The following is a 16,536-nucleotide window of genomic DNA, read 5'->3' on the forward strand; positions in this document are numbered from 1 at the left end:
TGATGTCCTTTTAAATGGATTGGTTAAGAAAGTTTGCAATATTACAAATCTATTGGCTATGAAATGCGCGGGCTCTGCTGTAGGCCGGGGAAGGCCTATATAAGATCTCCTTTGGAGAAGCTCAGGGTCTTGCCCAACCTGCTGGACCTGCGTGTCCATGTAGGTGGCTGGACCCTGGCTAGCCAGTCTTACAATAAATCCTGCTTGCTGTTTGCAGTCTCTGGAGTCTCTTTGTCGTTATAGGGAGATTTCAATCCGCACCCTAACAATGATAAAAACCAAGCAAAGAGACAGAGACAAGTAAACAAGATTTGTGTTCAAGGGAGAACATGGGCTTGAAGAGCAAGTCCCGAATGATTTTTGGAAGGAGCTTTTATACAGTTCTTCAAAATGAGTTGCCTGAGTTTTGCATACATAAAACATAATTACAGGGAAGTGTTGTGGCAGGTAAGCCTGTTGATGGTCTTTTCATACTCCCATGGATTCTTATGTAGCTACTCCTTTATTGAAGGGTCTACCCTTCTATTGGTGTGTCTTTGGACTTCTGTATCTGAGTGGTGCCTCAGTTTCTCCTCCCAAAGAGCTCAGGATTTGCATGTCAAAAGGAATCTGGTCGTTATGTCTTTGGGCTACTTCAGTGCTACAAAACCTATTTAAGAGTGATAGTACAGCTGGTAGGGCAGGTAGAGAGTTTGCCTTGTGCATGTCCCTCCCAGGTTTGATCCTGGCATCCCACATGGTCCCCTGAGTACCACCAGGGGTGAGTACAAAGCCAGGAATAACCCTTGAGCATTGTCAAATGTGGCGCAATTCCTAGTATTATTAGCCCCTATTACTATCTCTCAAAAGTACATTACCAGGGTCAGGTCATTACCAAGGTCAGTTTGCTTTACCTTGTTAGGATCTGGTATCGATAATTTCTCCCTCTCCGAATCCACACAAAGAGTTCATCCAGTAATGTAACACACAAGTGGAGTTTATTAAGCCAGCTGGCTGGGGTCGAGCTCTCGGGCATGCAGGCCAAAGCAAGACCCCGAACAAGGGAGAAACAGCAAGTTTTATAGTCAATGTTTACATCTGCTTACACTATAGCCCGCACTTACGAATTTTAACAAAAATATAAGTGAAAATGCAAGCTTCATGATTCAGAAGAAAACATAATTTCAAATAGTACAACCAAATAGTTACAGATAGCTCATCTAGACATGTTTTCAGAACATTCTGGCGGCTGCCCGCCCTGTCTGTGTCCCTTCTATAGATAGCGGATAGTGGTTATGAAACTATTTGCCAAGGCCGAGTTTTCAGCCCAGATGCCCTTCCCTCACAGATGGCCAGGGAGGAGAAGGGGGGTTTTAAGAAAAAAAAAAAAAGGTTTAAGTAAAACAAGACGTGAAGCAGGAACCAGGCATGATGGATTTGCTCCTGTCCCGCTCCATGTCCAACAACCAAGCAGCCTACAACAGAAGGGCCAATAATTAGAGAGGGAAAAGAATCCTCTATTGTTATTCTAGAAAGTTGTCCAGAGAGAGGATGAATAGTATCTTAAAAACTACCTAAGGTGGGACTGAAGCCAACCTGAGTTTGATCCCCAGCACACCATTTGGTCCCCTGAGCCCACCAGGAATAATTCTTGAGTGCAGAGCCAGGAGTAACCCCTGAACAAGGCCGGTTATAGTACAAAAATAAAAAAATCAGACAAACAAAAATTACCTAAAAGAGTTAGAAAGATGCAGAAAGTAGGGTACATGCCTTGCACATACCTGCCAGGCCAGCCAACGGTTGAACCAGTCGAGAGGGAAGGTGAGGCTTAAAAAGACAATACAAGTATTGAGAGGGCTGAGTTCTGATGGAACCACAGCATAGATCTTTATTTCAGCAGCATACATCTCTATCAGGAACTTGGCAGGTAAAATCATCATTCATAGTGATTCATGATTGTTACAAAGAACACATGCTTATGATCATAACAAAGGTGAGGAACATAGTATAGTGAAAAACAACTTGTTCCTAAATCAATAATACACAGAAAAACATTATTATTATTTCTGTGATTTCCCATAATTGCAATAGGTGTAATTTCCGTAGAATCAAAGTACATCTATTTTTTATTAACATCCTTGCAGACTTTGAGTAGTGAACTATTAACTTCTCTACGGGCTTAGTTTGACGACACAATGGCCACTCCACTTATTTGGGGTGGCAGGACAGAGTGCCAAGAATACTTGGCACAGTGTTCTTGGCCCTCGTTTGAGGCAGCTCCCAGGGCTATGTCCACCTTAGGACCCTACATAGGCAGGCGGCTCCCCACACATACCTAACCTGGCTTTGACTCCCCCTCAGTACCCCATATGGTCTTCATATAGTCCCCCAAGCCCCACCACAAGTGATCATAGAGCCAGGAATAAGCCTCATAGCTAGTACTATAAGTCCAGAACACCACTGGATGTGCCCAAAGGGGGAAAAAAAAAACTGTGATAGATACTAAGAAAGCACTCAAGCACTATCTCAGAGTCACCCACACCCCTCTGCTTTAGGTGTCCAATTTCCCTTTACTGAAGTCACTGGCACACCAGCTTGGACTGCATACTTTCCCTTCCTTTAGGAGACTATCTCTCTGTCTCCTCTCACGTTCCTAAACAAACCTATTTGACTTCTCAAAAAAGAAAGAAAAATATTATGTAAAATTTAGCCCAGAAAGAAAAGACAAGACACATTTAAAAGAAGTTAAGTGAGACCAGGGATGCAGCTCAGTGGTGGAGTATGTACTTCGCATATGTGAGGCCCTTAGTCTGATCCTGAAGGAACTTGAGAAAGTCACCTCCCTTTCAAAGATCTGCCTTCATCTGTGAGCACCGGAGCTTTTTATTTATTTAGCTGTTTTGGTTTTGGTTTTGGAGCCACACTCTGTGGTACTTCTAGTGGTGCTCAGTGGACCTTAGGAAGTGTCAGGATTGAACCCCACTTGGCAGTGGAGCTGCCAAACCTGGTTGGGGTTATATGGAGTCCAAGCAGGTTGGAGACAAGGATGCTAAGGCCACATTTCCCCTTACCTTTCTGCCTCCTTCTTACAGGTCCATGGAGCCCCATGAGTGCCCCCCACCCCCATCTCCAGTCACCAAAGCTGGTGGGTGTGTCTGGCCTGAGACTGAGGCTCAATGTTCACTGACTTACCATGGGCGGGTTCAGACCTGCTCAGACCCATCCATCCTTCTTTCTCATAAATGAAAGAGTTGCTTCCTCCCAAACATACTTCTTTTTTGTTTTAAAGCATTTGTTAGGTCTTATTAAGATCTAAATGTTATTTGCAGGGTTTTTTTTTTCAATTTAGGGGATTCAATATTAGGTGTTAGCAATAAATTTGGCTTTAAGACTTTCAGACTTGTAAATCAAGGATCCTGAATTAGAACTTCGCTGAAGCCTGAGATGATCATGTTTTCTTTCCCAGGCTGCACAGAGAGAATGTTCCCCCTTTTTTTTTTTTTTTTTTTTTTGGTGGGTACACTGTTGAAAGAGATTGGTTGAAGAAAGAAAGCATTTGTGAGTGATTTCTTTCTGGGATTTGGGGTCCCAGTGTTGTAGGCAGGTAGACAAGGAAAAGTCCTCGGCAATGAAACTTAGGTCAACAATACTTCTGGGAAGGAAAATTCTAAGGCTGATCCCCCCTGTGGATACAGAAGAGACCTGATAAGACCTTCAGCAAACCCTGAGGAGATTGGACCCCTCCCCATGAAGTTCCTTGAAAACCTTCAGACCTCTCCCTTAATCCAATTAACTTGAGTGATTCAGCCCAGAGAAGATCCAGCAGGACCAAAGGTCAAGAAAAAGAGTTTTAAAGGCCGCACCAAATTCTAGCCACTTAGCAACGACCCTAGCAATGGACTTTTATGTAGTAGAAGCCCCATGTGAGGGCAGGTTGGAAAAAACCTATAAAAGCCACCTTGAACAGAGGAAGGGTGCGCATATGCTGCCCAAGCCCATGTGCTGCTTGCACCCATGTGGCCGAGGACATTTGTTGACCAAACACATGTGTCACCCGCGTCTCCCCTCTTGAAATGTGTACTTTCATGCTTCTGTGTCTAATGCTGGAATGTGTGTAGGGGCTCTCTCCACCCTTGAGAAGAGAAGCCCGCATTCTCTCCTGAGAGTGTTGCTCTCTCTCTCACTCTCTCTTCCCTCCACTCCTTCAAAAACCCTCCAAATAAAATCTGTTTTACTTCACTGGTTGTCTACTCCTGAAATTCTTTTCTGCCAGGAGAGACAAGAACCCCAAATACCCTGGGTAAGGCCTGGGACTGGCCTCTCCTTTCCTGTAAAGAGCGAATCCTTGCTCCAGCCTGAGTCCTTGAGTTCCTGAGAAATTGGGTGGTGGGAATCAACTCCCGTGGCTGGCAGACCAAGCGGACTTCAGGTGTGTCTTGACGGCCACCTTATGGGGGCTGGTGGGGCTCAGGCTGGTGCCGAGTAGGGGCTCATTGCAGACTTTACCAGTCCAAATCTTTCCAGCGGGTCCCAGGTGGCAGAGGCAGAGTGGGAAAAGGTGACCATCTTTCTCTCCTCCCCACTCACATGAGCCACCCTTTACATGCCCCTATATCACCAGGACTTGGGGGTAGTGTGGGGGCGTGGGAGTGGGGGAGGAGTGAGCTAGGTGTTTGTACCCTGCAGTAAAAAGGGGCAAAATACGCTTCCTTGGGTTTCTGGGAGAAGATCCTATCACCTGGGTTTGCTAAAAAGAGTAAATTCGCTTCAGGGTCCTGCCAACTTACCCACTGCAGCCTTTCTGGCCTGACTTCTTCCAGACTAGCCAAGCAGGCTCATCCAGAGGCGTCCCAGATCCATCCCAGGCTGCCTCTGACCGTCCTTCCTCAGGTCCAGGACCTGCTTTTCTCCGCATATGGAGATTTAAGCATGGACTTAAGCGTTGGAGCCTCCCAAGCAAAGAGCTGGCTTCACCAATGATTCTGCAGCACGAAGATGTTCACTAAAGGGGCATGGCCGTGCCCTCTCGCTCAGCTGGCGTCCTCAGTGCTGTGGGAGCATGTAGCTTTGTAGTCCTTAAGTAGCAGGGTGGATTCTGAGTCAAAGAGCCAGTCTGTGCTTAACTGTAGTCAGTACTGAGCCAATGTCCAGAATCTTACTCTAATTGAATAACTGTGAAGCTGTCTATATAATTCTGCTTTCTGATAGGTCTTTTTGTGTTTGTGTGTGCGACTACAAAGGTTATTTTTAAAATGTCTGATCATACAGTAAATGTAGTTTGACTCACTCAAGAAATGTGAATTAATGGGTTTTGAGTTATTAAGGGAAAAGAACACATACAAAAAATTAAATGAATCTTGCTATATTGCTTAAAAGTAAAGTTCAGGAAGGAGGGAGTCATTGAAGGAGACAGAACAATTGCTCTGTGAATAAAAGGACAGTAATGCAAGAAATGCAAGTTATAAGATTTTTTTTTCTTTTTGGGTCACACCCGGCGATGCACAGGGGTTACTTCTAGTTTTGTACTCAGGAATTACTCCTGGTGGTGCTTAGGGGACCATATGGGATGCTGGGAATCGAACTTCGGTCGGCCGCGTGCAAGGCAAACGCCCTACCCGCTGTACTATCACTCCAGCCCCCAAGAAATGCAAGTTATAAAGGAAGGAACTTTTATAGAAATATCAACAATGTCCAACTTACTCACAATACAAAGAGGTTCTTTCCCTTCATGTGGCACTGAGAGAAAAAAGCCATGCCTTCTCTCTTTGAGGTTCTATTTTCTTCTGAGAAAAAGAGAACCTCAAAGGTGAAATTTTTAGGACTCCATGATACTGCTTGGTTGGAGATGGGTAAAAGGGAAGAACCCACATGGTTGACCTGAGTTCCATTCCCTGCATCCCATTTTCCCCAAGCACTTCCAAGAGTCATTGATCCCTAAGCTTAGAGCCAGGAATAAGACCTGAGCACCCTAGGTGTGGCCCCAAACCCTTCCTTCCCGCCCCCACCTCCAAATCAGATACAAGTTTCTGGGAGGGGATGCAAATAGACAAGCAGAAGATAACAAGCAGAAAACTTTAAGCATGAAAATTAAATTTGATTGAAGGATCAAGGTTGGAAGTTATATATGAGCATACAGGAAGTGATCATTACTCCACTTTCAGTGGTTTGGATTTGTAATTAGACTGAAACACACCCACTGACAGATCTAAAACACGCATACTAAGAGCAGTGGGATTCAAACCCACACTCCCAAAGAGACTGGAATCCAAATCCAGCACCTTAGATCACTTGGCCACGCTACCCCAGAGTAAAGAGAAGGGGTATTATAACTCTAGACAATTTATCTCCACTATATAAGCCCAACATTTTTTTAAAGTTCTTCCTAGTTAGTGAGGTTCCGATAGCAATTTCATTCATCCCAAGAGACCTGAATAAACCTGGGGAAAGGAAGAAATTATTGCATTCCCACAAGCCTGGGAAGTGAGTTAGAAAATAACACGAGACTTAGGAAAATTGCTATCTTTTCTTTAAAAGCAGTTCGACACCGAACAAAATGGAGGGTGAGGGCAAGTTGGCAACTTATCGCAGGTAATTAGAGAAGACTGAATTTGAAAAGTCCCTTGCTGTTGAATCCTTGGTCTCAGACGACTGATCTGCCGGTTGGAGTCCAGATCCAGAGTTGCCTTCTAAACTCACAGATCTGGCCTACAATCACGGGTTGAAAAGAAGCCCTTCATCTCAGATTTCTGCATGTTCCATGGAAAAGGGGTCTTGGGTTTCACTGCAGACCTTCACACGTGCTTCCCAGCAAGAGGGTCTCAGCACTCTTGGACAGACCCACGCGCAGCGCACTGCTGCAGCGCCTGGGCCATTTCCCTTCACTGACCCAAGAGGACCCCCGAGACAGAGGCTACATTCCGTGAGCGTCCCCAGTCAGGCAGAGCGGGTCCCGGTGCGCTCGCTCCTTGCTGCCTCTTTGCAAAGGAGCAGAGGAAGATTCAACAGCGGTTCGTGTGGTCTCCCGCGGCGACGCACCCAGCTCGGCGCAAAGGACCTGTATTTTTTTGTGCTGCTTCTGATGGGGTCTTTTCTGGGTAGATCCAGAAATCCTCCCAGGATCGGATCGAAATTTCTGAACCTTAAGTGCCCCGCCCTTCCCCATCTTCCACACCCACTCCTCAGCCCCCCACCCAGCCCACCCCCAAAACCCACGGTCTTTCTTCTATTCCCCTGGTCCGAAGGTTCTCAGGTCTTATCCAGTTCTAATGGACTGCAGAGTTGGGGATCCCCAGCGCATCAAGAAAAAGTTTTACTGCATCTTCACCCAGGATGAAGGTCCTTCTAGCTCCCCGGCATCGCTGGTGGAATCTGGAAGAGTCGCCAGACAAATTCTGGGGGTGGGGATGGAGGTTGAGTGTGGGGAAGTCTGCTTAGAAAGACCTGAGTGTGGGGGCAGCACGGAGAGCAGGGTCGGGTCAGGTGGTGGTCTGTGACCAGAAACCGATTGTCCTAGGGTGCACTGATGGCTCTGTGACTGGAGATAATCTCTCTTTCTTTTTTTAACTTTTATATTTTTAATTGAATCAACGTGAGATCGTGAGATAGTTACAAACTTCCATGATTACGTTTCAGTCATACAATGACCAAGCACACATCCCTCCACCAGTGCATTTTCCACCACCATTTTTCCCAGTGTCCCTCCTGTCACCCACACCATCCCACCCTCTCTCTCTGTGGCAGGTACATTCCTTCTCTCTCTCTCTCTCTCTCTCTCTCTCTCTCTCACTCTCATTTTGAGCATTATGATTTGGAATACAGATTCTTTTTTTTTTTTTTTTTTTTTGCTTTTTGGGGTTACTCCTTCAAGAATTACCCCTGGCCGTGCTCAGGGGACCATATGGGATGCTGGGATTTGAACCCGGGTCGGCCGCATGCAAGGCAAACGCCCTACCCGCTGTGCTATCTCTCCAGCCCCAGGAATACAGATTCTAAGAGGTAATCGTGTTTAGTCCTTAGTCTACTTTCAGTACACATCTTCCATCCCAAGTGGTCCCTCCAACCATCGTTTACTTAGTGGTCCCTTCTTCATCCCAACAGCCTTTTCCCCAGCACATGAGGCTGGCTTCCAAACTGTGGAATGATCCTCCTGGCCCTTATCTCTACTGTCCTTAGGTGTTAGTCTCATTGTATGCTACTTTATATTCAGAAATGAGTGCAGTCATTCTATATCTGTCCCTCTCTGACTTATTTTCATTTAGTATGATACTCTCCATGTCCATCCACTTACTTGCAAATTTCATGATTTCATCTCTTCTAACAGCTGCATAGTATTCCATTGTGTAGATGTATCAAAGTTTCTTTAACCAGACATCTGTTCTCAGACACCTGGGTTTTTTCTAGATTCTGGCTATTGTGATCAGTGCTGCAATAAACATAAAGGTGCAGATGTCATTTCTACTGTGCTTTTTTGCATCTCCAGGATATATTCCCAGGAGTGATATATTCCCAGCTGGGTCATATGGGAGCTCAATTTCTAGTTTTTTGAGGAACGTCCATATTGTTTTCCAAAAAGGCTGGACCAGTCAGCATTCCCACCAACAACGAAGGAGAGTCCCTTACTCCCCACATCCGTGCCAGCACTGGTTGTTCTTGTTCTTATTGATGTGCGCCAGTTTCTGTGGAGTAAGATGGTACCTCATTGTTGTTTTGATTTGCATCACCCAGATGATTTTTGATGTAGAGCATTTTTTTTTGTGCCTTTTGGTCACTTGAATTTCTTTTTTGAGGAAGTTTCTGTTCATTTCTTTTCCCCATTTTTTTATGGGTTGGAGGTTTTTATTCTTGTAAAGTTCTACCAGTGTCTTGTATATCTTGGATATTAAGCCCCTATCTGATGGGTATTGGGTAAATATTTTTTTCCCATTCCGTGGGCTCTTTCTATATTTTAGTTACTTCTTTTTTGTTTTTGCTTTTGTTTTTGTTTTTTTGAGGTTGGAGGTAATTCTATGGCAGAAACAAAGTTAGCATGTATTATAATTATTACACACATGTACTCAAGAAACCACAATCATGAAACATACAGATACACACACTCATAAAACCACAAACATAATAATTAATTTTCAAAGAATGAAGTAGCACATTACATAGATCTAGAATTTTAGTTTCAACATCTTTTCACAGACCTATTAAGTTATAAAACATTCAGTTGAATGGTGTTGGGACATTTAATGCCTGAAATAATGTATTATGAACAACTTGGTAAATCACAATATTCAATTAAAAAAAAAAGGACATTCTTTTGGTGAGATCTGGGAAGCCCACTATGAGTTGGGGTTGGAGGATTATGAATCTTGAAAAAAAAAAGTCCACCAACTAGTTTTGTATAGACTTTTGTCCTCTTTGTGGGCATTTCCTGCGGAGGAGATTTTGGTGGTTTTGGTCTTTGCTTTTTAAGCCGCACCAGGCAATGCACAGGGGTTACTCCCGGCTCTCCACTCAGAAATCACTCCTGGAAGTACATGGTGGTGGGGGGAAGAGGATGCAGGGGGACCATAGCGAATACCAAGGAGCAAACACCTGTCAGTCACATGCAAGGCAAGCACCCTACTCACTGCACTATCTCTCTGGTCCCAGATTTTGTTTTTCTTTATAGCTGGGTTCCATTAAAGTTTGATGTGATTTTCCGGCCCCACCCGATCTGCCGAAAAAATAAGTTAGCCTCCTTACAATGTCCTTAAGAATGCCTTTCCTAGGTCCTAAGAGACAATCATGGAGCCAGAAATAGTCTAAAGAGTAAAGTGTTGCCTTCATGTGACCCCCTCCTGTTCTTTTCCTGGTACCTCATATGGTCCCCTGAGCTAGTCAGGAAAAAGTCCTGGGTGTGGCCCTCTCCCTCCCCTGCCCATCAAATTAATAAATAGCAGAGAGATAATCATGGTTACCTTGGAGTGAAAGGCCTTATATAGGCAAATGAGAGACTCACAGTCACTTCACATTTCAAAGTCTTGTAATTCAGGAAACTGCAAGGAGGCTATTGCCAGGCTTGGGAAAGACCGGGGGCTTTAATTGCCTGGAGCAGGTCACCTCACCTGAGGACCTTAAGGTCAGACTTCTCCTGTATTCACCACTGAACCAAGAACATCTGCCTGAAATGACTTCATAGCCTCATCTGAAGAGAAATTTCCCACCTTAAAATGTTGCAAGGTTAGTGGTTTCATGATTTTCATTTACACAATGAAAATTAAAGATCCAATGAGTCATATGAACTTACGGATTTCTTACAAACCTAGCAATCTTGGCAAAATGTCATAGAGAACAACAAAATATTGAAATATTGACTGAAGAGTAGCTGTATGGTCGAAAAGCCCAAGTAAAATTGGTTCCTTCTTGAGGCCCCATAAATCACAATTGCCCCTAATACTCTCATCTGTGGCTATATTTTCAGTAATAAACTCGTGTAAAATAATTTTTTGGTCAAATAAAATTTTAGTTCTTGTATAGTAGCTCATAAGACAATATTATTAAAAAATAAAAACAAAATTCTTAAAACATATATTTTCATGCCAGATAGAAGTAAATCTGTTCATGTTCTTACTCCCTAATGCCCTTTTTTCCTGTTGGCTTTTACCCTTGAATCTTTGGGAGAGATGCATTCAATACTGTCATCCCATTGTTCGTTGATTTACTCGAGCAGGCGCCAATAACGTCTCTGTTCCTCACAGCCCTGAGATTTTAGCAGCCTCTCCTTACTCATCTTTCCCAATGATTGGAGGCTCTTTCAGGGTCAGGGGAATGAGACCTATCGTTATGGTTTTTGGCATATCGAATATGCCATGGGTAGCTTGCCAGGCGGGATACTCAATACAGAAAAGGAATTTAGGTAGAATTCCAAGGACCCCAGGGAAAAGCTGTGGGGTGGAGCATTAGAGCTGCTGACTTTCTGGAGCAACAAAACAGCACTCACACATCGCCCTGCATTGCCTACAGGTCTTGTCCTAAAGTTGTTGCTTTAACTAAAAGCAGCAGGTTGACAATTGCATTTGCTGCTCTCTCTCTCCAGGCTGGATTTGTTATATTCTTTAGATTTGGCAAACAAAAGTGCTATAACAGAATGGATTTCCCTCCTGCAGATCCTTCCTGCTGAAGACAGACTCAATCTAAAATTCTGTCGATTTTCGATTTTCGAGGCACTTCATATTTGGGTATTCCATTCAATCCATCAAAGAATCCTGAAACACCCTTATGACCACATAGCAATGACCTTCATGATTGCTTATTCTTGGACATGATTTAAATCCAGTTTATTCTGCTTAACTGGCCAGTAGGTCTTTCAGCTGGAAAATGAAAATTTTGTGTAGTATCAGGGGCAGTGAAAAGGGCAATCTATATGAATACTGAGCTTCCAGTATTTATTATATGCTTAACAACTGGTCTGGCACAGATATGAACAGAGGCACCGGTTATACCAGAAGTGGGCCCCAGTATTCTTTGTACTGGGTTTTTAGAATATCTTTGCTGGAGTTAGAGCTATGGAGGATTCTGTTGTGATTCTTAGATGTTTACTCTATATTTCTAAGAGATCTCTGAAGTAAATTGATTATATGCATATGGAGCACCTTTAAAATTCCTGTATAAATTGTATCATATTGTAAAATGAACACAAAATTTCAAAACAAGTTTACAATTTCCAATAGCTGTCATCATCTTTGGGTAGACACAATGGTGATAATATACTAATGGTAGATCTGCTGGCAGGAAATTTCTCTAATGAATTAAGTGGAATTATTCTTTGAAACTCAATGAGTCCATCATTCTTTAAGGAAAGAATATGAATGAAATTAATTTCATAGCAAGAATGAAGAGGCTTAACTAATACAATAATTTTCTAAGGGAGATTGTTTTGAAAATAATATCAAATAACTGAAGGAAAAGCAGTTTAATTTTATGTGATTGTGAACAAGAAGGCTTTGTAATGTGTGTTGCATTTACTTGAACATCCCTAAAATAATGCAGCAATGTTAGCTTTAATTCTCAAATCATTAATTTCTTCCTTTTCCCTTCAGGGTAACAGGTGACCTGGGATTGGATTGGGGTTCAGCAGCAGGTGAGACAAATGCCTTAATTCTTGCTTGTACTTTTAGGGTGTTTGGTCTGTTTGGTTTTGGGTCACACCCAGTGGCACTCAGGGAATACTCCTGGGTCTATGCTCGGGGATCACTTGTGTCCCGACTTGGTGACTCCCAGGTAGTGCCAGGGATCCAACCCATTTTGACAGCGTGCAAGACATCTTGTTTGTACTTACTCCCAAAACGGTCTTATCTAAAAGGAAAGACATTAACAGTCTTAAAAAAATTTTTTTTTCTGAAATACGTGCTGTTGTAATCTATTCTTCTATAACTGAGTTATTTTTAGCCACTTGGAGTTTTTCCGTGTTTTTGGTTTTTTGTTTTGCTCCTAGTTGTGTTAGTTGCTACAGTTTCAAACTGATCCTTTTTTTTTTTTTTTTCTATTTTTCCTCCCCCCAAAAGGAAGTTTAAATGTTTGGCGTCTTGGATTCAGAAAGAACGAAACCATGAGATAAATTCTGCATGCCATTCCTCCCCTCCCATGCCCCTACCCCTTCCCGGTTTATTTTACTGCTGTTCTAACAGAAGGGGCTACATCATAATCTCCCCGTCTACCAGTTACCAGTGGCTGTTATTTCTCCGGAGGGTCTCCTGTGCACCCAAACATCCCGATTCTTTCGTCTACACACTAGAGCCAGAGCACGCACTGTTTCAGCGAAGCGCAAAGATGCCAGGGACTAGGAGAGTCTGCAGTGGCTTAGCTCAAAGCACTGGGTTCCAAGTTCCAAGGTTCCAAGAGAAAAACGCAACTTTGTAGCAGAGCGCTAGAATTCGGGCTTCCATATGGTACGTTTATTGTGTGTATCTATAAAGTGAGAAGTGGAGAAGGAGGCGTTAAGTCGGGGCTCCATAGCTCAGGGGTTAGAGCACTGGTCTTGTAAACCAGGGGTCGCGAGTTCAAATCTCGCTGGAGCCTACGCTGTGGTTTTTTTCTGCGGCTATCGCAGGCAGATCTCCCCTCCTGCAGGGAAGACTTTGAGAAGGTATTGAGACTGCTTGCGTTTGTTTTCCTTTCAGGGGAGACAATGAGACCGCGAGTTTCCCGGCTGGGCTGCTTCCCGTGTCTGTAGACACTGTAAGGAACTAATAAATGACTTGCAGCTTGGGGCTGGTGCTAGCTGGTTAAACAAGCTCGCGTCCTGCCAATAGGAAGCACTCAAGCATATTTCTGCAAGTGCTTTAAAGACGTGAATGAACTTGGGATATAATTAAAAGCACCGTACATGAGATGGCTCGTTGGTCTAGGGGTATGATTCTCGCTTAGGGTGCGAGAGGTCCCGGGTTCAAATCCCGGACGAGCCCTAGTTTTAAACCCCCCAAAGGCTCCTCTATTGATTTAAGTCTTTGGAACCCTGTAGTCTGTGGAAGGGGGTTGCAGGTGGGGATTGCAGGTCATTTTCTTGACCTCTTGTGTAAAGTAGAAATAGTACGTTTACTTTCCCTTCCTAATTGCAGTTTAGTTAAGTAAAATGATGTGTGGGAAAACAGCTTTAAAAATTTTTAAGTTAAAAAAAAAAGACACACTAAATTTAAGGATCTTTTTTTTTTTTTTCCTGGAAAGGAAAAAGGAGTTGATTTACACTAACACAGTGATCTTTATGTATGTATGTATGTATGTTATTTTTTGGTTTTGGGGTCATCCGGCAGTGCTCAAGGGTTTACTCATGGTGGATTTAGGGAATGGGATGCCAGGGATTGAATCTCAGTTTACCAAGTGCAAAGCAAACTACCTACTCACTGTACTATCTCTCCAACCTTACAATGATCATTTTAACAGTGATATATGCTGGCCATTAAGAGTTCTTACATGGTTTATGGTTACTCCTCTCTCCTTCCCTCCCTTACTTCCATCTGGCTGCACTAGAGTTCACATTGTTCCTCAAATACATGGATACTGTCTAACCTCTTCTCTTATGCCTTCTGTGCAGAAATGCCACCTCTTTTGAGACATCTTTTTTGGATTATATAACATATCACTGTATACTGTCATCCCGCTGTTCATTGATTTGCTTGAGCAGGCGCCAGTAACATCCCCATTCGACCCTGTCATGTGCTGGTGTAGCTGGATGGAGTACTGGGGGGCTCCTTCAGGGTCAGGGGAATCAGGACTGTCATTGTTACTGTTTTTGGCATATCAAATACACCACGGGTAGCGTGCCAGACTCTGCTGTGCGGGCAGGATACTCTCAGTAGCTTGCCGGGCTCTCTGAGAGGGACGGTGACATTTGGGGCAGCTTCTGATCACCTTTACAGGTTTTCCCAGTCTACCAAATGTAAGCTTTTGGTCGACTGGATTGTTGAATAGTCACAGCTGGGGTTTATTTTGAATATATGTTATAATCCCTAGATGTGACTATTCTCATTGTTGTTTACACAAGACTCATTGCTACTCAACATTGTCTACGTTTATTTTGCTACTTTTTTTTTGTCACTCCTCTCCTCCCCACATCTTACTAGAATATGAACTTCTCAAGCCAAAGATTATATATAGCACCTTTCTCCCACCCCTTAGCATTTAGTGTTGTACAGAACATGTTGTAAGTAATGATTGGATATTGCCACTTGTGCTGGTGTGTAGAAGCACCTTAACAGGTATTTATTTCTGGCTTTTGAAAAGACTGAGATTGAATTTGTATCAAAGGAATCAAGCCATGGCTGTGGGATTTCATTCCTAACTAAAAGCCCATATGGGCTTCATATCTCCACATCATCCCCAGTTCAGGCTTCTCTCCCACAGAAACTACTGAACTGTGTTTGTGTAATTTTTAGAATTACACAGAGCTGCATATATAGGCATAGAATATTGACATATACGCTTTCCCCCCTTTTAAACCTTAGTCTTCCGCAGACAATGTCTGATCCTTTATTGACTAATATCTAGGAATTTCAAGGAAGGGAAAGGAGAAAAGAGTAGGGGGGTCCCTGGTGCGATTCCGCTGCAGTGGTGCATGTCTCGGCTCACCTTCACCACCACCTAAGAGTGTGCCACCACCCCATGGAAGATGCGATGGACATGGACATGAGCCCCCTCAGGTCCCAGAACTACCTTTTCAGTTGTGAACTGAAGACGGACAAAGATTGGCATTTTAGGGGCCAGAGTGATGGCACAGTGGGTAGGGCGCTTGCCTTGCACGTGGCCGACCTGGGGTCGATCCCCAGCATCCCACATGGTCTCCTGATCACACCACCAGGAGTAATTCCTAAGTGCAAAGCCAGGAGTAGCCCTTGAGCATCGCTGGGTGTGACACACACACACACACACACACACAAATTATCATTTTTAAAGTGGATAATGATGCAAATGAACACCAGCTGTCTTGAGAACAATCAGCTTGGGGGCTGGTACAAAGGATGAGTTGCACATTGTTGAAGCAGAAGCCATGAATTATGAAGGCCATCTGATTAAAGTGACACTGGCAACCTTGAAAATGTCTGTGCCGCCAACGGTTTCCCTGGGGGGCTTTGAGATCACACCCCCAGTGGTTCTGCAGTTGAAGTGCGGTTGGTTCCAGGCCTGTGCATATCTCTGGGCAGCACTTTGTCAAGGAAGACACAGAGTCAAAAGATGAAGAGGATGATGATGTGAAGCTCTTGAGCATATCTGGAAAATGTTCTGCTCCTGGGAGCGGCAGCAAGGTTCCACAGGAAAAAAAGGTAAAGCTTGCTATAGATGAGAGTGAAGACAATGACAATGATAATGACATGATGATGATGATGATGATGATGATGATGATGATGACGACTTTGATGATGAGGAAACGGAAGAAAAAGCTCCAGTAAAGAAATCTATATGAGATACTCCAACCAAAAATACATAAAAGTCAAACCAGAATGGAAAAGACTCAAAACCACCAACACCCAAATCAAGAATCTTTAAAAAAAAAAAAAGCAGAAAACTCCTAAAACACCGAAAGGACCCAGTTCTGTAGAAGACATTAAGGCAAAAATGCAAGCAAGTATAGAAAAAGGTGGTTCTTGTACCAAGGTGGAAGCCAAGTTCAGCAATTATGTAAAGAATTGCTTCCGGAAAAAAAAAAAAAAAAAAAAAAGGGGCTGGAGTGATAGCACAGCGGGTAGGGCGTTTGCCTTGCACGCGGCCGACCCGGGTTCGAATCCCAGCATCCCATATGGTCCACTGAGCACCGCCAGGGGTGATTCCTGAGTGCATGAGCCAGGAGTGACCCCTGTGCATCGCCGGGTGTGACCCAAAAAGCAAAAAAAAAAAAAAAAAAAAAAAAAAAAAAAAAAGAATTGCTTCCGGATGACCAATCAGGAGGCTATTCAAGATATCTGGCAATGGAGGAAGTCTCTTTAAGAAAATAGTTTAAATTGTTTGTTATTTTTTTTTGTTTTATTTCATTTCTGTAACAGCTGATATCTGGCTGTCCTTTTTATGCAGAGTGAGAACTTTCCCTGCCTTGTCTGGTAA

General features: G+C 43.6%; 2 non-coding genes and 1 pseudogene across 2 annotated transcripts; all 3 read left to right on the top strand.

The window, feature by feature from the left end:
• The first annotated feature begins 12,950 nt into the window (after positions 1–12,950).
• On the top strand, positions 12,951–13,023 carry TRNAT-UGU (transfer RNA threonine (anticodon UGU)). The gene has a single exon. It is a non-coding gene; the product is annotated as a tRNA-Thr (tRNA).
• Positions 13,024–13,337: 314 nt separating this feature from the next.
• Positions 13,338–13,409, top strand: TRNAP-AGG (transfer RNA proline (anticodon AGG)). The gene has a single exon. It is a non-coding gene; the product is annotated as a tRNA-Pro (tRNA).
• Positions 13,410–15,102: 1,693 nt separating this feature from the next.
• Positions 15,103–16,422, top strand: LOC101536935 (nucleophosmin-like; annotated as a pseudogene).
• Positions 16,423–16,536: the final 114 nt, after the last annotated feature.

The sequence above is a fragment of the Sorex araneus genome, chromosome 3, assembly GCF_027595985.1.
Source record: "Sorex araneus isolate mSorAra2 chromosome 3, mSorAra2.pri, whole genome shotgun sequence".
Classification (NCBI taxonomy): Eukaryota; Metazoa; Chordata; class Mammalia; order Eulipotyphla; family Soricidae; genus Sorex; species Sorex araneus.